Source organism: Heterocephalus glaber, unplaced genomic scaffold (assembly GCF_053883595.1).
Source record: "Heterocephalus glaber isolate CG9 unplaced genomic scaffold, H.glaber_assembly_v1.0 deba00000546, whole genome shotgun sequence".
In the NCBI taxonomy this organism is placed as follows: Eukaryota; Metazoa; Chordata; class Mammalia; order Rodentia; family Bathyergidae; genus Heterocephalus; species Heterocephalus glaber.
The window spans coordinates 8,229,467-8,254,485 of NW_028258147.1; the positions used below are offsets into that span (position 1 = coordinate 8,229,467).

Sequence of the window (25,019 nt, forward strand, 5' to 3'; positions counted from 1 at the left end):
AGTGGCATACATCAGTGATTACCAAAAAAAACCCCAAAAAATTCTACTCTTAAGAACATTACATTCCAGTAGAGACAAACAGTAAACATAATTAAGCAAAATATATCATTTATCAGAATTTTAATTTCAGAAGAATAGTGTTAGATTGAGAAGAAACTGTCACAGGTAGTTTATCTGCTAAAGCTTTACTGACTGGTTCATGCTGCAAACTTTCATGGATGCAGTAATTATCCTTAACTGCTAATTTACAGGCCATGGAAAACAAGTCACATGGTTATTGCTTTATCCAATTATATTAATAAGATGACATACCCCAGAAAAATGATTTTAGGACTGCCTGATACAGCAGGAGGTTTGTGGAACCAGCTGTCACAAAGAGTCAGTTTGATTGATTTATAGATTAGATATTTCTCAGTTCTGTCAATAAAGGTTGCAGAGGGACATGGTGTGATTCAAAGAACACAGTTTCAGGGCTCAAGTCAGAAGGCTACAAAGGCTGAAACCAGACATCTGAGAAGAAAAACAGGGATTCAAACGGTTCAAATCCACTTGCAGGTTTACTGGGAGATTTACCTACAGTGAAACACTATATGGGCAACCACTAAAATGTTACCCAGCAACAGCAACACCACATTAAATCTTCACTACATTCTGATAAATGATTTGGTGTGTTTAACTCTTTCATTTTCAGGCCACTGACATGAAAGGACAGAAAAACCTAGCCTCATTATATTTATCCCAAAGAATGTGCTGGTATGGAAATTCTCAAGTACATCCAAAATATTTTCTAGGCCAAATGCAAAAATCATCCTGGCCTGAGAATTGCATCTTATTAGCCCTTTAAGGAGAACTAGCATTATTAACAGATACTTCTACCTGTTAAGACAATGGACAGGACTGGGGATGTAGCTCAGGGGTAGAGCACTTGCTGAGCACTGTTTTTTAAAAAAAGATATAACAGGTATATGGCAACAGCAACATCCTGCAGTATGAAGAAGGAATATAAAGAATGGGATGAGACACCTGATGATGGACCTTACAAAAATAAAGCCCAGGCCAGGGATTTAGCTTAGTGGTTTTGCCGCCTGCTGCGCAAGTGCAAGGACCCAAGTTAGATCCCCAGTACCAAAATAAATAAATAAATAAATAAAGCCCAAACCAAATCTATACATTTGTGGACAACTGATTTTCAACAACCGGGCCAAGATAATTCAATGAGGAAAGAGTAGTCCTTCCAACAACAACAACAACAAAGGTATCAAAACAACCAGATACCCACATGGAAAAGAGTGAAGTTTGACCTCTACCTTACACTGTACACAAATGGCAACTCAAAAAGGATCAGATCTAAATGTAAGAGTTAAGTCTTAAAATTTAAAACACTGTACTTCAATGAAAAATGATACTTTCAAAGCATATAGCTGTTAACTGCCTAATATCCTCAATAAAGAACTCAACCATAAAGAGGCAAATACCCCCAATTAAAAATACACAGAGGATATGAATAGGTATTTATCCAAAAAAGTCATACAAACGACCTATGTACAAGAAACATCATTAGTCACAGGGAAATGCAAATCAAAACTACAATGATACACATATCACTTTAAACCACTAAGTTGTCTGTAGTCACTAAGACAGAAAACCGGGCACAATGCCACATGCCCACAGTTCCAGCTTGCGGGGGTGGGGCACAGGAGGATCACTTCAGGTTGGGAATCTGAGACCAGTCTCACCACACAATGAAACCCCATCTCAAAAACAAAGACATGGAACAACTAAGCTGCTGGTGGTACCCGCTTTGTCTTACAGCTCCTCAAAAGTGAAAGAGTTAATATAAGACCCAGGGATTCCAAATTACGCTGTTAAAAAAAAAAGGCAGGCACAAAAGGGCAGATATTAAATGAGCCCATATATACAAAATGTCCAGGAGAGGTGAGTACATAGAGACTGAAAGCAGATCAGTGGTTCCCAGGAGCTGGGAAAGAATTGAGTGTGACTGCCAATAGGGTAACAAGGTGGTGAATACATTCTGCAATCAGACAGTGGTGATGGGTACTTGAATACAGCTTACTTTACTTACTTTAAAAGGGTAAATTCTAAGTTGTATGAATTACATCTAAAAATATTTTTTTTCCAAAGGCCCAGAATGGAAGTACAAAAACATATATGACACACAACTTATATTTCACCATAGAGGTTTATATATTCTTGTAGAAGGATTAGATACTTCAGCAATATTAACAAAAAATTTTTGTTTAAAGGCAGCTGGGGGTGTAGCTCACTAGCAGAGCACTTGCCTGGGATGCCCAAGGCCCTTGGTGATTCCCCAGCATCACAAAAAAGAAAAGAAAATAAATAAGTAAAAATAATGTTAAAAGGCCAGTGGCTGAGAACAAAAAGTCAGGCAGGTGATTCACCATAGAAGGGAGTTTAGTGTAAACCCTGAAGTCATCTAGAAATAAAAAGACAGGAAGTCACAAGAAGACATAACTTTTAACTCTCTCAAGGATGGAAATGACCAGAAACAACATCAGCTTTTTCACACAAACAGTCCAGCAAGTGTTCCATGTGTCACAAGAAAGAAGAACCAAGAGAGAGAGAAGACTGGAAGGTCCTTCCATCTGGAAGCTTCCAATTGCCACAACCCAAAGGCTACATGTGCAGGGGCTCTAGGTCAGAGTAGCAAGGCAGCAGGCCAAGTACCTCTAAACAGGTACTTCCTGCGCCTAAAAATACTGTCAGGAGATGGGAAGCAGCTGCTGTAGAAATGGAAGCAAAGCGTGGGCCTAGTAGATACACTTAACCCAGGGCCTCCCCACTGAGCTACATCTTGAGACAGGGTCTCAGGCCTGGACACTGTGTGTCCCAGCCTGGGCTCAAACCTGTGATCCACCTACCTCAGCCCTCCACAGTGCTAGGATTATAGGTGTGTGCTACCAAACCCAGCTGGACTCACTGTAATGAAACAGAAACATCTAAAGAAATGGAATGAAGCCAGTGCCCCATGCCTGTAATACCAGTACTCAGGAAACTGAGACAGGTGGATTGCAAGTTCAAGGCCAGCCTGGGCTAAAGAAAGGAAGAAAAGTAAAGAATAGAATAGAATAAAGATAAACAGAAATAACTAAGGAGAAAGTAAGCTGGGAAAGTATCAGAAAGTTTACCAGTTAAAAAAAAGCTTGCTGGAAGCCAGAGCTGTTGCCTCCACAGGAAGAATCATGTCTTGAAAATTTAAAAAAGATCACTTAGACAAAGCAAGCAAACAGAAAGAACATCAGCTGTGTGGTCTGAGATCTTTCTCAGAACTTTTGCTGATATGGCCAGTTTGTGTGTCTCCTCTCTCTCTCTCTCTCTCTCTCTCTCTCTCTCTCTCTCTCTCTCTCTCTCTCTCTCTCTTTCTCTCTCTATCTCTATCTCTCTGGCAAGAGCAAGAGGCAAAATGAATTAGAGGGTCTTCAAAGCCACTGAACTGAAAGCTCAGGACCTCATGGCACTGCTGTTTCACTGGCTTGGGAAACACTAGCTCCCACACCTGCTGTGTCACAAACTGGACCTCCGTTTACAAAGGGGAAAGTTTAAATCTTGGGGGATCATCTGCAGGGAGACCTCAGATAAGCAGTGACTAATCTGTGCCTTTTTACAGCTAAAAATTTTGAAAACAAGACAGGTAAACCTTTGCCTAAAATAACAAGATATTAATGATAGAGTGAGGACTAGAACTGAAGTCTCCTAGTCATGATAGTCCACTACGCCATGGGGAGAAACAAGAATTTGGGAGCTGCTTTCTGTGTTAAAATGGTATCTCACTGATGAGGCTTCTCCTGGGGCTGTACATCATCGGAAACACCTCATAGAGTAACACTGGTTTGCTCTGATCACAGGACTATTTCTGAGGCCCGTGATAAGACAGCAAAAAGCATGAAAGACCTAATAATTTTTCTTTTAACTTTAGATTTTCACACATCCCAGAGATCTATACTACTCCTGTGAATAGCTTAGGAAATAAATATGAATTTGCGCATGTTTAGAGAAGGTGTCAGAGCAAAGCAAATCCATCTACCCTAAGTGCTCCTACAGTGTAAACTGCTGGAAGAAATTTGGATCTAAGATCCCAGGAGTTTTGAAGCTGTCATTTGTCCATAATTCAAGTGGAGATAAAAGAATTGAGGCAAGACAGATAGGATGACTGGATTAAGCATCAGTTCTTTCAAACAATGCTATCTTGAAGACAACCCCACTAAAAGTGACCTTGATGCGTACTGAAGGGATTATATGTGGATAATATATTTAATAATATATTATTATATAATATAATAATATAATAATATAATAATATATTTATTTAACTTTTAAAAAATGGTATCTTGTGCTTCATTTCTCTGAGCACCTCTACTCCACTCTTGAGTGCGTCTTGTATCTCTATCTGTAATAAACCTTCTTATGTCTCACTTTTTAAAAAGGTATCTGAGGCTACCTACTGATTAAATGTTTTACCAATTAAAAATCTCCACTATACTGTGTGTCCCAGGACAGCAGGTGTCAGGGAGCAAATCACTAAGCAAGTACACCTCCATGAGCCAGCTGCTCCAAATCAAACCAACATTTATTAAACACTTTCTAATATGATAAAAGAATGGACAAAAAGAAGGCCAGAAGGAAGAAAACTTCACAATGATAAAAGGCCACTGGCCGAATTCAGCCTGTCATCTGCCTTTATACTATCTATGAGTTAAATACAATTTTTACATTTTTAAATGGTTGGAAAGAAAAAAGATCAAAAGAATTTTATGTAACATGCAGAGTGTGAATTCAAATTTCAATGTTCATAAATAAAGTTTTATTAGAACACACCAAGTTCATTCATAAATGTGTTATCTATAGCTACTTCATGTGAGACTAGAAGAGCTGACTGGCTGTGACAGAGGCAACATGGCTTGCAAAGCCTCCAATATTTGCTACCTGGCTGTTTATCGAATAATTTTGCCAACCCCTAATGTAAAACATTATGACAAGGGAATGAAATCAAAAGTAGTTTTACAGTAGTGTAAATAACAAGTGCCCAACAAAAATAAATCCCAGATGACTGCAAGTTCATCAAAATGTTCATTTTTATAACTAGAGATGGATAGCACTTGATAGCAGTAAGAATTACTTTCAGAATCAAATCAATGTCAGCAGTGACCTTAGAAAGTTACTTGATTGGGTCTAATAGCCATAGTTTCACCATTTATCAAGAAATATACAGAGTATTCATAAGTGTTATGAAGCCTAAACAGGAGAATAAAGCACTTAGTACAGAGGCCTAAAGACAAAGCAAATAAAAGCCAACAATTATATATAAAACAGTTATATATAAAAAATAGCTCACAGTGTGGTGTGAAGCAAAGACTGGAAGAACATGGAGAACAAAAAAAGATGGACATTTCCTCCAGAGGTATAAAAGTAAATACCAAAATCAGGGACATTCTCCCACCAGCAAAATGAATTACCAAAATCATGGAAATTCTCCAACCACTAAATTCTAATTAAAATTACACAGTTAAGTGCCTACATCAGATCTCTGTCCTCAGAGGTTACCATAATAAGTACCATCTCTCAACTTCCAACAGAACTAAATCTCACATTCCAGTGTCTTAGCCAACACAGTCTCAGATGGTATGCCCAAGTGGAATGACCACAACCTCTGGAAAACTTGAGTTGAAGACAAACTCAAGCAAACACCACTCTATACACTGTGACAGTTCCTCATCTATGAATGAAGACAATACTACTATCTTCTCTGGGTTATTTAAATTATTAAATGATACCTGACCCCCTGTGGTTTGAATATGGATTGTCCCCTCCAAAAACTCATGGAGAAATGTAATCCTCATTATGACTTACTAAAAGGATAAGGGGCTGAAGGTGTAGTTCAGTTAGCATGTGCAAGGCCCCAGGTTCAATACACAGCACCAAAAAATAAAAAGAGAATAAAAACAACTCAATTGTGGTATGTAGAGGGAGCCCTCGGAGGTGACTGGGGTTAAATAAGATCATCAGGGTAGAACTCCCAATTAAATACTCATGGATTTATAAAAAAGAGATAGGGACACAGATGGACACTGACACACCCAGACATACAGACACACATACACACTAGTGTGCACATGTGCAGTCACTAGATGTTCTGTGCTACCTTGGGATTCTACCAAGCGAGAGGGCCAGCACCAGATGTCCATAACCATGAGGCAAAAAAAAGTTTTCTTTTTACCTTGCTCAATCTGTGCAACTGTTACTAGCAACAAAAAGTGGACTAATACCCTGACTACCCGAAATCTAGTAGGTAACTAACGCAAAGGATAAGGGAACATTGGTCCTTTTCTTCCCAACTCTCCAAACCTCTTCATCCTCACAAGAACCCTGTGAGGAAACAGGGCAGGTACCTCTATCCTCCATCTAAAAATGAGGAAACCACAGCACTGCAAGATGACAGCATCAGGGCTAGAACACAGATTTTCCCAGTGTACTTTCTAACAAACCCCAGATACTCAGTATGTGATGAAAACCATGAGCCAATACTGGTACTCACAGAAAAGAACTCCACCAAGCCTGTGGCATGGCCCCTGTACAAGGAAAACTCCCCCATGAAGGAATTAACTCCATCTCCTGGAAACAGGCATCAGTGCCGTCTCCAGGACCAAGGCCCTCTGCAAAACTGACAGCACGACCTCCACCTGAGCTCTGCTATTGCCACAGACCTGGGAGATCAACACCTGTTTACTCAGAAATAACACAGAGGAACTCAGCAAGAACTAGTTATGTGTAGCAGGCACATAAGTGTCATATCTGAGAAATTCATTCCAACTGTCAAAAGAAAAATTTTCAAGCTGGGTGTGGTGGTGCATGTCTATAATCCCAGTACTCCAGGATGCTAAGGCAGGAGGATCTCAAGTTCAAGCTCAGTCTGGGCAACTTAGCAATTTAGTGAGACCCTGTCTCATAAAAAAAGGCTGAGGATACAGCTCAGTGTGAAGGTCCAGGGTTTGATCCCCAGTACAAGGAAGGAAGAGAGAAAAGGAGGGAGGGAGGGAAGAAGGGAGAGAAAAAAGGAAAGTGGAAGGAAGGAAGGAAGAAAAGGAGGGAGGGAGGGAAGAAGGGAGAGAAGAAAGGAAAGTGGAAGGAAGGAAGGAAGAATTTTCAGAGTAGGCAATATTTATGTGTTACCTTATCAAAGGAAGAACAAAAATAAACTGACTACAGAACATAGGAAGGAATATTACTACAGAGAGGATTTTGACTCTTCTACCAAATGGTCTGGGTCAAGTACTTTTAAAAGCACTGGAAATTACTATGATCAGGGCCCTTCATCCTCCACCCATGATTTAAAAAAAGACAAAAGAAAACAAAAAGAAAAAGTTCCTTAAGTGTTATAATCATGGAAAACAAAGTATAAAGAAACACTACAGCATCAAAGCACACATTACTCAGAAATGATAGTATAATGTCCAAGAAACCCTAAGTCTGCGGTATGTGCCTACAGAACACACCTCACTGAGGTTTGACTCTGGTCTAAGCCAGGCACAGGGGCCTGTATCCCCGCTACTCAGGAAACTGAGGCAGAATGATCACGAGTTCAAAGATAGCTTGGGGCAACTTACCGAGGCCGTCTCACAAAGACAAAACCAAACAAACAAACAAAAAACAGGTCAACAGTACTCACAACTCTTAAAATTTTAACATTTTAATAGGAAAATGAAATTGACTTTATTTCAATTCCAAATACCAAGAAATTTAAAAAGAAAGTTGGGAATATTTCAAAAGAAAAAAAATAGCCTAGAAGCAAAGCTTTTTTTTTTTTTTTGATCCCCTCCAAAAGCAACAGAGCCATTTTCTGCCAGAATTCTACGCAATTTTTGTTTTAAGGATTAACATTTCCACAGCCAAATCACCTTACACTACACCAAAAGGTCAAAAAAGCCCCAGCTGGGTTGCAGCTCAGTGGGTTCAATCTCCAGCACTGCCAAAAAAGGGGAAATAAAATTAGTCTTAAACCCCTCTTCCTCTTGGTCAGCACTGGCTGGTAAGGCCCTGGGGTGCTGACACTTCAACATTTGCTGGCAGGTCACTGGAAGCTAAGGATTCAACTGGGGCAACAGGAAATTGATGAGCTACAGGGCAACTCAGCAAACCAGAGAGGAAAATGAAAGCCAGGTTTCTCACTGTACAGATACAGAACAGCTAGGGAGGGAAACACCTGCTGGACTGGAAGTAAACTGCTGCTTTAAATATATAGTTAAATGTAAAAATATACATAAATGTGTCTCTACACACACATGTATTTTCTAGCTCCATCCATTAAGAGAGCATAAAAACCTGGTGCCCAGATTTTGGCTTCTGAAAATGTCTGCTAAAAAGGGCAAAGGCTCCTTAGAGAAACTGCTGATTCCAGGTTTGGGTCGGGAAAGGTACAGTATGACTCGGGAGCATCTTGCTATGTCAGAACTTTAGAAGGTACTCAAAGAATGATGAGGACATATCAAAATAATAAAGGAACCAGTTTAAAAGAGCTCTCGTTAACCACAACTGGAAAAACTTAAAAGTCAAAACAATAGTAATAGATTATAATCCACTAAATAAATAAATGAATATATGCAGAAAAGAAAGGTCCGCATTACAGTTGAACACTAAGTAATAAATGTAGGATCGATGACAGAATTAGAAAATCATTATTTAGCAATAATTACGATAATAATTGATTTAGCTAAGAATCATCATTGGTGCTAAATTGGTAGATGAATAGCTGATAAACAGATTTTTGCATAAAAATTATCTTCTTACAAAGTATTAATTACAGGTTAGTTAATATGTAAAAACACTTTATAATATCCATATTAACTAAAATTACATCGGAGAAACCTAGCTGACAACATCTTAACCACATGATTAAAGGTATTAGCACTAGTAGTAATAGGACACTCCACATGGCAGACCTCACTGATACATCATTTTTGTGATATTTCTTCCAAAAACACATAACTTACATCATGAAGAAGCAAGACAAACCTATACTAAGGAACATTCTTGGGAAATGTTGGGGTCCTCAAGGAAAAAAATGAGGAATCATTTCTTTTTTTTTTTTGGTACCGGGGATTGAACTCGGGACCTTGAGCTTGCTAGGCAGGCAGTGGAACCACTGAGGTAATTCCCCGGCAAGGAATCCTTCCTAACTGAAGGAAACACAAGAGACAGGACAACTAACAGTTGACCCTAGACTAGATCCTCCACCTACAAACGGCAATGCAGAGCAAACAGCAAAACCTGAAGGAAGTCTGTGGGCTGAATGGCAGTACTGTATCCCATATTACCTTTTCCCCCCACACTGAGCTACATCCCCATCCCTTTTTTTGTTATTTTGAGACAGTGTCTCACTAAAACTACTAAATTGCCCAGGCTTGGCTCAAATTTTCCATCCCCCTGCATCAGCCTCCCAGAGAGCTGGGATTACAGGCATGTACCGCCATGCCAGGCTCCATGTCAACTTCTGACCCTGATGGTCATTCTGTGGTCACAGGGAAGATTATCCTTTATTTTAGGGCATTGCTGGGATTTCCCACCTAAATTTACACCCAAGTAATTCTGGAAAAAAAATGACAATACAGAAGATCTTCATTATTCCAATTTCCTATATGCGAGTTTGCCTGCTCCCTGTAATTTATCTGAAACTACCAAATCGGCAGTCTCAGCCTATTTGCCCACCCTCACAGGCATGCACATTCAGCTGCCTGGTGCCCTCATTCCCAAGAGAGGTCCAACAAGCATTCCTCTGCTTTCTTGTTTAGCCATAAACAAGTGTTCCTTTTCTGGTCTGTTTACAACCACATTTTTCACATTTTTGTGCTATCTATTGATTTCATTGTTTAAAATAGTCCTCAAGTGTAGTCCTGATATGTTCTCTAGTATTCCCAAGGGCAAGAAAGCCACTGCGATATACCTTATAAAGAAAATGCATGTGTTAGGTGAGCTTCAGAGATGAGGTATAATGCTATTGGCTCCAAGTCCATACAAAGGAATCAATTACACATATTAAACAGGAGTTCATATACACCGTTTATTATTAATTGGTTGGTGAAATGTGACTGGAGGCCTACAGGGATCTACCTTGCACTGCCCCTGAGAGCAATAGTTCACTCTTCACTAATTCAGTGTTTACAACTTTATAGAACACAAATGCTGTGAATAACGACTATCATAAATAAAGAGATGATGATAAGGCAAATGGGGCCCATAAGTAAAGGAAACACAGAAGTTGTTTTTACTCTTGCAATTGTTTTCAAAGCTTAGAAGTATTTCCCAAAAAATTTTAAAATAGAACAACCTTGAAAGTGTTAAACATACCAAAGGTTGTTTTAGAGCCTAAATGACAAAACAAGCCAGGAGGGTCGGGCACGCCCGTAATCCCAGCACTCAGGAAGGAGGCTGAGGCTGAGGCAGGACTGCCAGCCTGGGCTAACAGTGAGTTCAAGACCAGCCTAAATTACATAGGGAGACTGCCTCGAAAACCCAACAAACAAATCATTAGAACTAGACTTCATTGGCAGTTCTAAAAGCATACTCTTTTTACCCACACTCTCCCTCTTATGCACAAACAGTACAACTTTTAAGAAAATGAATGCTAACTACAGTTGTTGTATGCCCTGTATCTTTCCTACAATCCACTCAGTACTTCATGTTCTTCTTCTAAATGTGAGACATTTTTAAGTCACAAAATTCAAACCCCTGAGTGCTCTATTCAAGACATCATCGCTCCCCAAAAGCCCTTGGGTTTTAATAAGATCCCTCTTCCTTTCTATGCTAGTTGGGGGTGGGAATGGGGTCTTCATTAATTCATTTTATTGCAGTACTGAGGACTGAACCATTCATTCATTTATTTATTTTTGCTGTGGTAATGAGTACTGAACCCAGGGCTTTCACATTGACTTACATCCCCAACCCCTCTCTGAATTTTTTATTTTGAGACAGGGCCTTGCTAAATTGCTAAACTGCCTGAGCGGGGTCGATCTTGCAATCCTCTTGCCTCAGTCTCCCATAGTGCAGTGATTATAGGGAGGAGGTACCACACCTGGCTCAGGTGAGGATTTTTTTTAATTATGTGTTACAATTAGGTTTTATAACAAGCCAGAAATTCCTTGGTATTGCAAAAGTTTTGCAAAACAAAACAACTGATCGGGTTTAAGTTAAAGTAACTGAGTTTTCATAAGACGCAAGAACACTATCTAGATTTTTGGTTTAAATAAAGCTGCAATCCTTTATCCCTAAGGACTGGCTTTTTTTATTGTCAGGAAGGAATCAGATTGTTAAGAACAATGCCTGAGTTCTCCACTCTAACTAGAAACAAAGGGAAAAGGTGTCTTGGTGTCTTGGGAAATGCTGAGAGAAAATCTCTGTTAATTTACAAGACAGCTGGATTTTGTTTACTACTAAATTTTCTCCTCCTATACCTGTAACTTTGAGCTCTTCTGCTGCCTAGGTCAAAGTGCAAAGGCAGTAGAATATTGATCTCAGGTGGAAGAGGCAGGAAGGTCACTATTACTACTTATCAACCTGCAGTTTAAAAGCAATGAACAGGCTGGGACCGGTGGTGCACAGCACTCTGGGTGCCTGAGGTAGGAGGATCTCAAACTCAAGCCCAGACTGGGCACTTAGGAACTTGGCAAGACCTTGTCTTAAAATAAATATAAAAGGGCTGGGGGGATAGCTCAGTGCAAAGGCCCCAGGGGTTCAATGCACAGTACCACAAAAAATGAAAAAAGATTATATATAGATAAACACTAAACAGCTAAGTTACATAATTGCAGCCATCAAGAATATGGACTGAAGGGAACAAAAAAAATGACTCAAGTTGAACCCCTCATCTTTCACCAGAAAAAAAGAATAAAAAAGGCAGAAGTGAGGATACACAGAAAGCTCTGTAAGGACAGAGAACCATGTCTATCTTGTTCACCAAGGCAGACCCAGAACAACACCAAAGACTAACTATTTTTTAAATAAATAAATGGCTCTAATGCATATCAAATACAATGTTAGACTGTGAAGAAGGACAAAAGCAATTAAGAAATAGTTCTTGTCCTTAAGCAGCTCATAGCTTAAGAGGATTTTTGTGGAAGATAAGAACCAAGCCCCTAAGAGCATATACTACACTCACAGCCGCTTCTACTATTTCTCTGCCAAATGACAACAGGGAGCACAAATGTCCTCCACGGCCTGCGGCTCCCTCAGCATAATCACAGGCAAGCACATTTTCACCTATTTCTCCTCATGCAGGTCCTCCATTCCCAGAGTGTAGTACCTTGGTTGGCCTACACCCTCTACCCTCTCTAACACAACTCCAACTTTCTCAATATCATTTCATTCTCCCCTAGTTAGTCCATGTTCTTTCTTTCTGACACAATTCTCTCCAGCCCACTTCCATTATCATTCTTCTTACTATGAGATGTCGGATTTCCCTTGTTACCTCCTTCAAGAATGTCTCGCTTAACTCATTTACAACCACTCCATTGATTATTTCCCACGAGCTGTAAAGCCTACTCTATTATCAACAAAAACCACTCAAATCTATATCCCTGACCACTTTGGAAAACCTAATTAACTGTTCAATATTCAATTGTCTTCCCACTTTTCTCAGTCACTTCCCACATGCCCCAAAGGGACACCTGGTGTCTGAGCAAATGCTACCATCTTTTATCTGATTATATTCTCCATGATTCTTATATTCTTGATTAATAGACAAGAATCTCTCAGTAGATTTACATTCCAAGTCTATATCCAAATACTATGGTAACAAAAACACATCTAAATGCCCAAAAATGATAACACTGAGAGAATACTGATAACATTGAGAGTATCTTTGAAAACGCAGCTCACAGAGAAATATAAGTGGATGGGCAAGGAACACAATGTGCTAGGGAGGGAGGTGCTCAGTGGAAAATACATAGCAAGCTTAGGTTATCATCAAGCCAGATCATAGTGTGAAGGTTCAATATCCAACCCCAACTCCCAGAATTCAACTAGAGAAAGTTAATGCAGCATTTTACATAATAGGATACAATTTAGCCTCGAACATCAAATTCTAGACTGACACGAATATAAAGGTCTATCTAGCCAATGCATGAGCACATGTGTATAGCAGATGTGTGCTGTGCTTATCAGGGGCAGGGTTAGCAAGCCTAAGGATCATGCCTTCTTTCCAATGCCCAATCTGTATTAGTGTTTACCAAATAATGATGGGGGCAGGGGTGGGGGGTGGGGAGTCCAAAGATTCAGTTCTGGTACTACCAGAAATTTTAAAGCACTTTAGTAAGTCATCATTTTCTTAAACACCTCAAAATATACACATCTAAGGCAGTGGTGGCAAACCTATGGCACACATATTTTTCTTTTAAGATAAAAGATGTTAACATATGAGTTGTCTTTTCTAAACGAAAACCTCAGTATTCAGAGGTTTAATTACAGTGTTGGCACTTTGCGATAAATAAGTGGTTTTGGGGTTGCAGTTTAGGCACTTGGTCTCAAAAAGGTTCGTCATCATTGCTCTAGGGAATGGTAGAATATGGAATGTATTTAGTCTTTTTCTATGAGAGGTCCTAAAACTTCTGGAATTTGCTAGTAGAACTATCTTTTGCTATTCATGAGCCCCTTAGACAACCACTGAGTTTATACTCTTGAAGTTACATAAAGTAGTACCCCAAATAGCCTTAGGATGGGGCCAGTCACCAAAAAGACCAAATAACTGAGAGTTCAAGAGTTGGAACTTCCAGCCAAACCCACCTACAGGGAAGAAGGGCCAGAAAGCAGGCATTACAGAAATTCTTTTTTTCGTTTTGTTTTTTTTGTACTGGACATTGAACCCAGGGCCTTCACACTGAGCTACATCCCCAGCCCAGTTTTTGTTTTTTCTTCAACTTTAAGACAGAGTCTCAGAAGGTTGCCCAGGTTGGTCTCAAATTTAAATCCTGCTGCCTGGGCCTCCCACAGTGCTGGGATTACAGGCATGCACTAGCGCACCTGGCTTAGAAATTCTCGAACAGAAAGATTCAATGAGCTTCCAAGTTGTTGAACATGTCAAGATGCTGGGAGGGTAGCAGCCCTGAGACAGTAGGAAAGCTCTATGCCACCCTCCTCCCATATACTCCCCTTTCCATCTCTTCATGGGGCAGCTTATCTGTGTCACTACCAGCAAACAGGAAGAGTCTCCCTGAGTTCTGTGAGCTGTGCTAGCAAATTACTGAACCTAAAGTGGGGGGAACCTTGATTTGTAGCTGATTGGTGAGAAGTACTTTGTGACTGGTGTCTGAACTGGGAGCTGCCTTACAGAACTGAGCCCTCTGGGATCTGACACCATCTCCAAGTAGACGACTTCAAAACTGAAGTTGATTGTATAACACGTAGTTGGTGCCCACTGGAAAAATGCATGCTGTGTGGCAAACACCCTACACATCTGGTCATAAAAGTGTTCTGTATAGTACAGGAGAAGAAATTTGGGATTTTTTGTTGTTGCTGCTGTTGTTTTGCCCTTTCAGGGAGTATCTGACTTTAGCCTATTTCACGAGTTTCAAATAACTGTTAGAAGTTTTTTGCTCACATACACTTTGCATATATGCCCACTCTGTTTCAAACTGATTCCACATGGGCACATATGTATAGCAAAGGTCAAGGATTTGTTTCTCTTGAAATTATGTGCTGGCACCTCAAGTATAGGAGGGAATTCCCAAAGACAATGGTCGTCTTTGAATACCCATGAAAAAGTGTCCCTGGTGGCAAGAGATTTTGCCTGGCTCCAGGGACAGATGGAGATGATGGAGGGGCAGTCAAGGCAGGGTGGAGAAGCCAGGGATGCCATTCTAGGGTACCCAGTTAATTGGATCCTTACGTCCAGCGCCTGCTTCCTCTATCTCTCACTCTAACGTCAGGCAAGAAGTACAGCTGCAGTTTCCAAACCAGGGGGGAAAACAGTAGCTATTGCCTTACTGGTGGCTGGCATCTCTTATTTCTCCTTCTCACAGCACAGCTATCACTGGATCCCTGAGCAAAATGCACTGTACAAAACATCAAATCATAACCAAATGATAAAAAGGGAGTAGGTAACGTTTACATCAGACACAGCTAAATGAAATCATACCAGACATCCGGAAACACTGTAGAGAAATGAAAATTATTGCATTTATTGTTGTTCCTCAGGTTTCTGTAAAGTCATGTGCAATTTTTTCTTAAAACTCATGGACAGTGATGAGAATGAGTGTTCAGTTACTGAACATGATATTCAATATGATTCTCAGTGAAGCATCTTTTTGAAAACCCTTAATTTTATTTTGGTTTATATGTAAGATTAACAACAGAACTTAAGGAAGTAAGTCGATTTCTATGTTACCCATGAAGAGCATTAAACCATTCCTATCTAAGATGCTGATAGTCAATTTTAGATGTCAAAATAAAGTATAAATCACAAATCTACTATAAACACTTCAAAGTCTTTTACTGCAGAATTCACATACCATTCCAGGATTCTCCATATCCCTAAAATCCTAGGGAGTCTATCACAGAGTAATAAAGGCTGAAGTCCTAGGCACTTAACACCACAGACTATAATGAGAATGGCTCACTCCTCCCTCTTGGCACCTGCAGGTGAGCCACCTGAAAATACTGCCCATAAAAGACTACGCATCCATTTTTACTAAAATACCCACAGTATTCCACCTACTCTATGCTCTTCCTAAAGCCCAGCTGTGATTCCCTTGTTGTTTTGAGAGTGGCATTCTCTCCAATGTATAACAAATTAATTAAATTCTTTAACATATAAACACAGAAATCTCAAATGAAAGTTTACAGACAGCACAGACTCGTGGGACACCTTTGCTATGTTTAGCCTTGTGCCATCAGCCACTTTCAAAAAATCAATTTTCTGAGTTCCCTTTCCTCAGATAATCTCTGTCTTGAGCTTATTATTTTCTCTATACTGCCTCTTGGTTTCTTGAGAGAAGTACTTTCATAAAGAGCAGCGATATGGGAACTCCTAAGAATTAAATGGGAACCAAGCAGTCGGGGCTGGCTGCACACAGCCTTACTACATAACAGAAAGTTATTCCTGCACAGTGAGAAAGCCAGTGACTAATACAAGAGCAGGGCAGCCTTTAGCTAGCTGGGCCTGGGCCCTACAGAGAGCCCACAGGAGGTCTTAGGAGATTCTAAAGCTCTCACCAGAGAGACGTTTAACAAGACAACTCAGCTTTTAAGTAATAGAGGCAGCCTCCTGGCCTTTGGGCTGTGAAAGGGCTCACCCACCAAGAGCAATCATACAAATAATTACCACTCGCGGAATAATAGATCTCACTGGGATTCCAGGACCCAGCTACTAGTCTCCCTCTCCCTTACCTTAAAATAGGGAGGAACAGAATACATTGCTTTTCTCATTAAGACCTGAGACGGTCTTCTAATGCGTAAGCAGATAAATTCACGTGGCACAATAATTCTGTTTTGGGTTGCTGCTAAAAATGAAATGCTTCTAGTATTAAGGCCTATGAGACAATGACTGTCCCCTCCTTCTGGAACAGAATCGTAAGGTTGAAAAGTTCACTAACATCACGTTAGTGGATTCCAGAGACTGGAAACAAAAACTTTGAAACTCATTTCCTTTTCCTTTCTCTTTTATGAACATCCCGCCATCTGCAGTCTTTAAAAAAAGTTGCCTGAACCCTGCACACCGAATCCAGATTATCTCTTCAGTATTCCTACCTGTACTTCACCAGTTCACCTGCCCTTTATTTTATCCATTTTATCCCTTTGCCTCTGTCAAGATGCTTGTCACAGCCAGGTACAGGGGCACACACCTGTAATCCCAGCACTCTGGGAAATCGAGGCAGGAAGAACGAAAGTTCAAGCCCAGCCTGGGCAACTAAGTGACTTAGCAAGACCCTATCTCAAAATAAAAAGTAAAAAAGGATAAGGATGTAGCTCAGTGCAAAAGTACTTGGTTTAATTTCCAGTACCCCCCACACCCACACACACAAAAAAAACCTGTCATTTTTACCATCTTCCCAGGAACAATTTTTTAAACAAACTTACCTAAAAGTATCACATCTGATTTTTTCCAACCCATGTATCAATATCTAAATTTACAAGTTCCTGTTTCCACTATTAAAAAAAGCTACTTGCCTCTAGTTGACAGCAACAACCTCCTGAGCCCAAAGCTTCCCCCAGAAGCACACACACTGGGCCCAAGCCCAGACTGCTTACCACCATAGAAGGTGCTTCCAGCCATGAGACCCTCCTCCTCTCAGGCCATCCTGCGAGACTTTCAGACCATCTACCTTCAGTTTATATGGTCCCTGGGAGCTATGCTACCACATGCTTTCTCGGATTTGACTGTGGTTACTACCTGCACTTAGCATACACACATTTATCACTCACACTTAGCATGCACTTTACCATTCAGATAAGAACATTTGTGCAAGTGTGCCAGACTGATACTGATAATGATGCCAGGACTACAGATGTGAACCACAAAAGTCCTTGGTGGACTGGGATGGAAATAATCCCCATCTTTGCTGAGGCCACCTGAGGTTCTTACTTGCAAAGAATGAATTTCTGCTGGCTCAACACGTCTCTTCTCTGAGAGAAAAGTTTTGGAAATTGGCAACGATCAGAAAACTTTCAACAAATTTAAATTAACCTTGTTCTTCCTTGGGGCAAAGAAATTATTAAATGTTTTGCACTGTAGTTTTGCTCTAAATGAATAAACTTGGTTTTGATAAGCATTTTCTTGGAGAGGGAAGCTTGGAACAAAGGAGCCAAAAAACTTTACCTCTAATTTCACCCTGTGACATCTGTGTCACTGAGTACAATTATAGCTCACACACAACTACACTTTTACAGTACGTAAATTTACTTAATCTTTCCTAAATCACAGTTCAACAGGCGAGTCTGAACTCAAATGACTTACACATTTGCTAGTTTTCACTGTGCTGGGGATTTCTAGACCTATTTACACAGAATAGTAAATTCTTCCCTGCCTCCAAATTCTTCTCTACCTCCAGTTTATTTTTTGCCAAGGACATTATAGGAAATATTTATAATGGTCATTTACTACCACCACCCTCAAAATTCCAGTCCTTCACATTGAGTAACATCACAAAAACTTGCTGTGTCCTTATTCTTCTCGTTCTGTCTCAGTCAGTTCCATTTTCTTCCCCGTGTGACATGGGGACTACATGAAACCAATGGACTACCAACTACCAACACCAGCTAATGGTTACCAATACCAAAAGCACCAGACAGTACTGGGCACTATACATGCAATCTCTCATTAAATCGGCAATGCGCTCCATGAGGTGAGGGCTCTTATTCTCATTTTACAGGTGAAGCCGGACTTTAAAATGATAAAATGACTTGCCCAAGGTTACTCAGTTATTCGTGAAGATAATAGTCTAAACCACAGCTAGAATATTAGTTCAGAATATTTGTGTCTGCCTCAAGACACAAAATTTGTTTCCCAATGTGTGGACTGGTTTTTAAAAACTGTTTGAGGTGGTATGTGAACCTTGGATGTACCAGCATTTAGTATTATTTACACATACATAAGAACAATTTCCTTGCAATTCTCTTACAGTTTGGTGCTTGGAGGCCCCTTAGTAGGTTTACCTGCTAAACTTCCTTGTTACCTAATGCAGACCTCAGCTCAGAACCCTCTGCAAATCTGACACCTAGCTAGAATTTAGTAAAGCTGTTTTATTTCCTCCGTGGTTTTCCTTTTTGAGTACTTTCTAGTTATGGCAAGTGAGAAAGACTAGTATGAAGTCTCTCCTTTGACCAAAACTTTAATCTGAGTTGTCCCCTGACTAGACCTGACCTTGGGCTTTCTTCTTAGTCCCTGTAGAATCAGTTTGAGCAAGAATTTTGCTAAGTCAGCTCAGTAAAAATCCCCCAGCCTTGATATCTTATCACCCCTGTCTGCAGCAATAATCAAGTCAGTTTAGTCAGAAAGTCTTATCCTTCATGATTCCTCTTTGTACTTTTCCATCCACTGACTCTACCTTTCCTGCTGTTTGGTTATAAATTCCCATTTGTGGGCTGGGGATTTAGCTCAGTGGTTCCAGCACCTGCCTCACAAACACAAAGTCCCGAATGTGATCCCCAGTACCAAAAAAAAAAAAAAATTCCCATTTGTTCCTAGATGGAATCAGAGTTGAATCTAATCTTCAAGTCTCTCCTCACTGTAAGCCTTCTTACAGCCTACCTTCAATAAAAGTCTGCCTATCTTTACTAAATATCATAATTTTTTCTTCAATATGGACTTCCTATTTTCAATAGTGAAATTAAATTGCCTTTTAAAATAAATTTAAATTTTAAAAATAGTTGATTGTCAAAATATATCGAAAAACTAGGGCCGGGAATTTAGCTCAGTGGTTCCACCGCCTGACTCGAAAGCACAAGGTCCCAAGTTCGATTCCCAGTACCAAAAAAAAAAAAATCGCAAAACTCACTAGGCACGTTAGGACATGCCTATAAACCCAGCATTGAGGTAGGATCACAAATTCAAGTCCAGTCTGAGCAATGTAGCAACTTAGTAAGACCCCATCTCAAAATAAAAAATAAAAAAGGTCTGGGGATGCAGCTCAGCATGAAGACCCTGGGTTCAATCCCCAGTAATGAAAAAAAACATTTTTTCTCCTAAAGTCCATAAAAGAGGTGTGACAGCCACAGCCACGGCAGGTATACACATACATCTGAAGCCTGGAGAACACTAAACCTGGGATGGGCACTTCCTATATATGCAAGGCTGCTAAGATCTCCTACCTAAAAATGACCACGTTCCCAGATGTTGTCCTGCTCACTACCACCTACCACCTCCAAAAGAAAACCAAATGTTTTTCTTCACTACTCACACCAACACTTCTGATACCAAATGTGTGGATTTTTCCCACACGAAGCAATTCTCCAATTCTCACAGGCACTCAATCCTGGAAGTAGTGTCAGATCCCACAGATTAAGGGAACAGTCACACAAACCTGCTCACTTCTCTTTCCAGGCCACTCTTCTGACTAACCTGCTATAAACAAGTCTGTAAGGACCCTCTTACCCGGTTCAAAAATTTGCTAGAACAGATCCCAAAACTCTGAAAAGTAGTTTATTTACTAAATTACCAAATTGTTATTAAAGGATACAACTCAGGAACAGCCAGACAGAAGAAATACATAGGGTGAGGTGTGGGGAAAGGGGTGCAGAGCTCTCCTGCCCTCCCAGGTCACCCTCCCAGCACCTCCATGTGTTCACCTACCTCAAAGCTCTCTAATCCCTCCACATGTCCCTTAAAGGGGTGAGGGGTCCCACTACATATGCCACAGTTGATCAAATCATTGGCTACTGATGACTGAGCTCTATCTCTAGCCCCCCTCTTCAGCCTTTCTCCCTCCTACAGGCTGAAGCCCCTCATAGCTCCCCAGAGGCCCTCGCTAACATCATGTCAGGTGTGCTTGAGAGGGGCTGACACAACTAGAAAAGATGCTCCTTTCACCTTTATCCCTCTCATCACTTTGGAAATTACAAGGCCTTCAGGGGTTCAGTGCTAGGAGGATGTAATACATATTTCTTATATCACACCATCACAAACCTCCACCTTCTTATTCAAAAAAAGAAAACTGAATGAATTGTATGCTGGACAACAGGAAAAGGTCAGACTCTCCTCGAGTCATCTCATCTCTCCTGCTTATCATCTGTACTTCAGGTAGTCACAAATTTCCCTTGTCACAAGGCTGTCTACAACTGAGATAAAGTAGGTAAGGGCAATTCCCAAAAGGCCCACCTATCTAGAGGTGCTAAGGCCTTAAAACACCTGGGAGTGTTCAAGGAACTAAGTAGCCATATAACTCAAGTTGGAAGTCAGTAGTTCTGGGACTTAGTACTTACTGAGTTCCAGGTGCTATGCCTGCACTCCACAGATAAAACAAAGTGGCTTTTGAGAACTGGGGAAATAAGACTACCACACAAAAAATTAATGGATAATGAGACACTAAGTGGTATTTTACCCTAAATTTTATCTATCATACAAAATAAACAGAAAAAGTTTAAGTAAAACATCCACTCACCACCAAAAAAAAAAAGTGATTCTAACAAAGGTACCACTGGCTGCACTTTTCGAAACCTATCTTATAGAAATGCTTGCACAAGAGCATAAAAATATATAAAAGCTCTGTCAGTGCAGGAGTGTTGAGCATCACAAAAATCTAAAACATATGCCTGTAGATAAATGAAGTAAATTATAATACATCAGAACTATCACTCAACCATTTTTTAAAAAGGGTGTCACACACAGAATATGACCTTATTTCTATTTCTTAAAAAAAAGAAAAGAATATATATATCTGCATGAAAACTTTGGAAGCCAACATACTGTCAACATTTGCTAAGAACGAGAATAAATGGTAGAAAATTGAATAAAGAGGGTAGAGAGGGGTTCTTCTATTTAACTTTAATACCTTTATACTGTTTTATCTTTTAAGAGCAAGACCATAATTTAAACACAAGTTATTAAATTAGTAACATGGGACGTCATTCACCTGAACATTTTGAAGAAATGCCAGAATGAAATGGAAAATGATTGGCCAAAATAAGGAAAGGCCAGGAAGAGAACTGTGAATGTGACCCCTAATCAGAAGGACTTCTTAAGTCTAAGAATTACAAGGAAATTTTATGTCCATGTTAGACAAGCCAGTGGAATAAAAAAGAAAAGACTAGGACCACCAAGTAGAATATTTTGAGTTTAATTACTGTTGTTAAGAATGAGGCTGAAGCCAAGCATGGTGGCCCAGGCCTGTAATCTCAGCACACTAGGAGGCTGGGGTAGCAGGATCTCAAGTTCAAGCTCAGCCTGGGCAATTCAGGGACTTAGCAAGACCTTGTCTCAAAATACAAACTAAAGTTCCGGGGATTTAGCTCAGTGGTTCCACTGCCTGCTCCACAAGCACAAGGACCTGAGTTCGATCCCCAGTACCAAAAAAATTAAAAAAAAATTACAAGCTAAAAAGGGCTGGGGATGTAGCTCAGTGCAAAGCCCCCTGGGTTCAATCTCCAATCCTGCACAAGAGAGAGTTATAAATAAGAAATAAGCTAGATCTAAATATACAATAAAGGCAAAAGGCCCAACTATCAGACTCTTCAGGATTCTAAGAATAGAAAGTGAGGAGCTCAAAGTGTTCATATTTGTAAGTGACATTAAAAGACTTCCATAGCAATAATGTGCCAGGTTATTGGTGCCAAATTATAGGAAGATTTTGGGAATCTATGCAAATACAAGGACAGGCGGCAGATGAGTGTTGAAACAAGCATATGGCCTAAATCAGGCATTATAAAATAACTTCTCAGCTGTTAGTTCTGACCCAGGAATAGGATCTCAGTCATTGTAAATGGACCCTGAGGATGCCTACTCAATATCAAGCTACAGATTAAAAGCAATGCAAAGAATCCTGGGAACTATCAAGACAAATGCCAAAAAGAGAGAGAAATCATTATCCTCTCCTCATAAAATTCTGGTGCACTAACCCCCACAAACACACACTTCATTATCATTTGTGCCCTGTCCCTTCAACACTTCAGGAGCCATACAACACCAGTGGGTCTTAAATCCTGCCACGAATCATACCAAACTGACTGTTTCATAAATGCCTAGGAGTGGCTTTTATAAATCTACAGATTCCCAGGCTACTCCTAAAGACTCAATTCAGTACCTCTGAAAGGTCTTCTCGGTGGTCTCCCTGCAACGACCTGTTCAGGCAATCACTAGGCTTCTTTCTCCAGCTTTAAATCTGCTCCCAGAAAAGATTTAAGAACATTTAATATAAAAAATACATTCAAAAGAAAAGAAACTGGGGCCGGGGATTTAGCTCAGTGGTTCTGCCACCTGCCTCACAAGCAGAAGGACCCGAGTTTGATCCCCAGTACCAAAAAAAAAAAAAAAAAAAGAGACTATGTAAGAAAGTACCAAGCATAGATTAAGATGGGTTGGAGGTGTAGCTCGATGAGAAGAGTGTTTGCCTAGCATGTACTAGGCCCTGGGTTCATCCTCAGCAACCACACACTCACACACTCACACTCACGTAAGACAAAGATTATTCCTACATCTGCACATAAAATGAAAGCAGAAAGATCTGGCCTCCAAGCAAGAAGAGCAGTGCAGAGTCCCTCAATTAAGAGGTAAGCAAAAGCAGATTCTCCTCATGAGCTAAGTTTCCTCCTCATCCTCACCTTTTGAAGTCAAGGCCTCCTGCTGCAGGAAAATGTCAGTCTTCCAAAGCAGAGGTGAAGCTGGGTGGATAAAATCACCTGGCACCATGTTCCCCTGTGTTTCAGGCAGCCACTCACACTAGTTTATCCTGATGCCTGAAAAGAAGCCAGAAACAACTCCACTTCTATGCACCCTCCACACACTCCACCATTTGTGTGGAGTCTAATTTACATTCTAACTCTCTGGTCTTCAACACTAGGAGACCATATTTCAACTAATCCACCTTCTTCAAAAAAATAAGAATAAAAAGCAATGGGAATCAAAGCATGCCTCATGCAAGATTAGCAGCAATTCAGAGTCAGGCCTGCCATAAGGTATGAGATTTATCAGTTTTGTTTCAGCATGCCTAAAGGAAATGTAATACAGGGTTTCTTACATAATCACAGCCTTATGGGCCCTGAAGATGCTTAGACACAAGGAGTCAAGCCACCTCATTTTAGAGAAAAGTTGAGTTTGATGTGGAATATCTTACTCAACATATTACAGAGATAAACAACAGCAGCACCCAGGCCAGAACTTGTGTGTCCCCTGACTTCAAAACCAATTTTCTCTTCTGTCTGCAGACTGGTTCCGAGAGACAATGTTAAAAATTATATTAACTTGGACCGGGGATTTAGCTCAGTGGTTCCAGCGCCTGTCTCGCAAGCGCAAGGTCCCAAGTTCAATCCCCGGTACCAAAAAAAATAAAATAAAAAATAAAAATTATATTAACTTTAAGCACAGATTCCCTCAAATCTCAATTCTTCCTATACACGTATGGTTAGTGTTATGTGACCATCTCAAGCAGATCAACTTCTATACACAGAGAACTTAAAGCACTCAAATTTTCTGAGGCACAGAGAGGAGATGGTACGTAAAGTTATTCATCATAAGTATATAAATGGATAAAAGATATCAATCTATATCACAAATCTCAATGCATCTGTAAATGACATCAAAATTTTCATTGGTTTTATTTTTCCTGCAGGTTGCTTAACTCTCTAATTAAAAAGAAAATGCCAACTGAAACTACTGTTCATTTTTCCCTTAAACATTAAAGATAAGTGAGAAAAACATAACCTTGATTTATCTTATTAAGTCTCACTAAAAGTAGTGAAATCCCTCAACACTCCATCTGCATCAAATGCTTATGCCCTGTGATTCTGCATCAGCTTCTGTTATAAAAACAAAAAGCATATGTCAGTCTCCCAAGAGAGGAAGTAGCAACAGAAACTGGATGTGTATAGATCCCCAGTAATAAGTAAGAGGAAAAGCTTCATACACCCAGTAAGACTTGAGTCCCTTTATTGCATTCCTCTTCCCTGATAATGCAACAAAATCATCTATGCAGTAGTGGTGAACCTATGGCACATAAAACCTAAGTATTCAGTCTTAATTGCAGTTTTGGCATTTTGCAATAAATAAGCTAGTTTTGGGTTGCAATGTTGTCTCTAAAAGGTTCGCCATAATTGGCCTATAGTATTTACCTCTACTCTTCTTGGAGAAATGAAACCATACTATGTCAGACCCCAAATGCTCTTCTATGCCCCTGCTAGAACCACACCTGCCAGCTAATAGGGTGCCATTCTGTGAGTATACAACACAGGCCATAAAATCTTCTTACTAAATACACATGACTAGCTGATAGGAAGGTGGAAAACCTCAGTTTGGGGCATGGTGGCACATGTCTATAATTCCAGCATTCTGGGATGCTGAAGTAGGAGGATCA

General features: G+C 40.1%; 1 protein-coding gene across 1 annotated transcript in view; it reads right to left on the reverse strand.

The window, feature by feature from the left end:
• The window catches only part of Snd1 (staphylococcal nuclease and tudor domain containing 1), a 437,205-nt gene that overhangs the window by 406,551 nt on the left and 5,635 nt on the right, over positions 1-25,019 (reverse strand). The window lies entirely within an intron of this gene.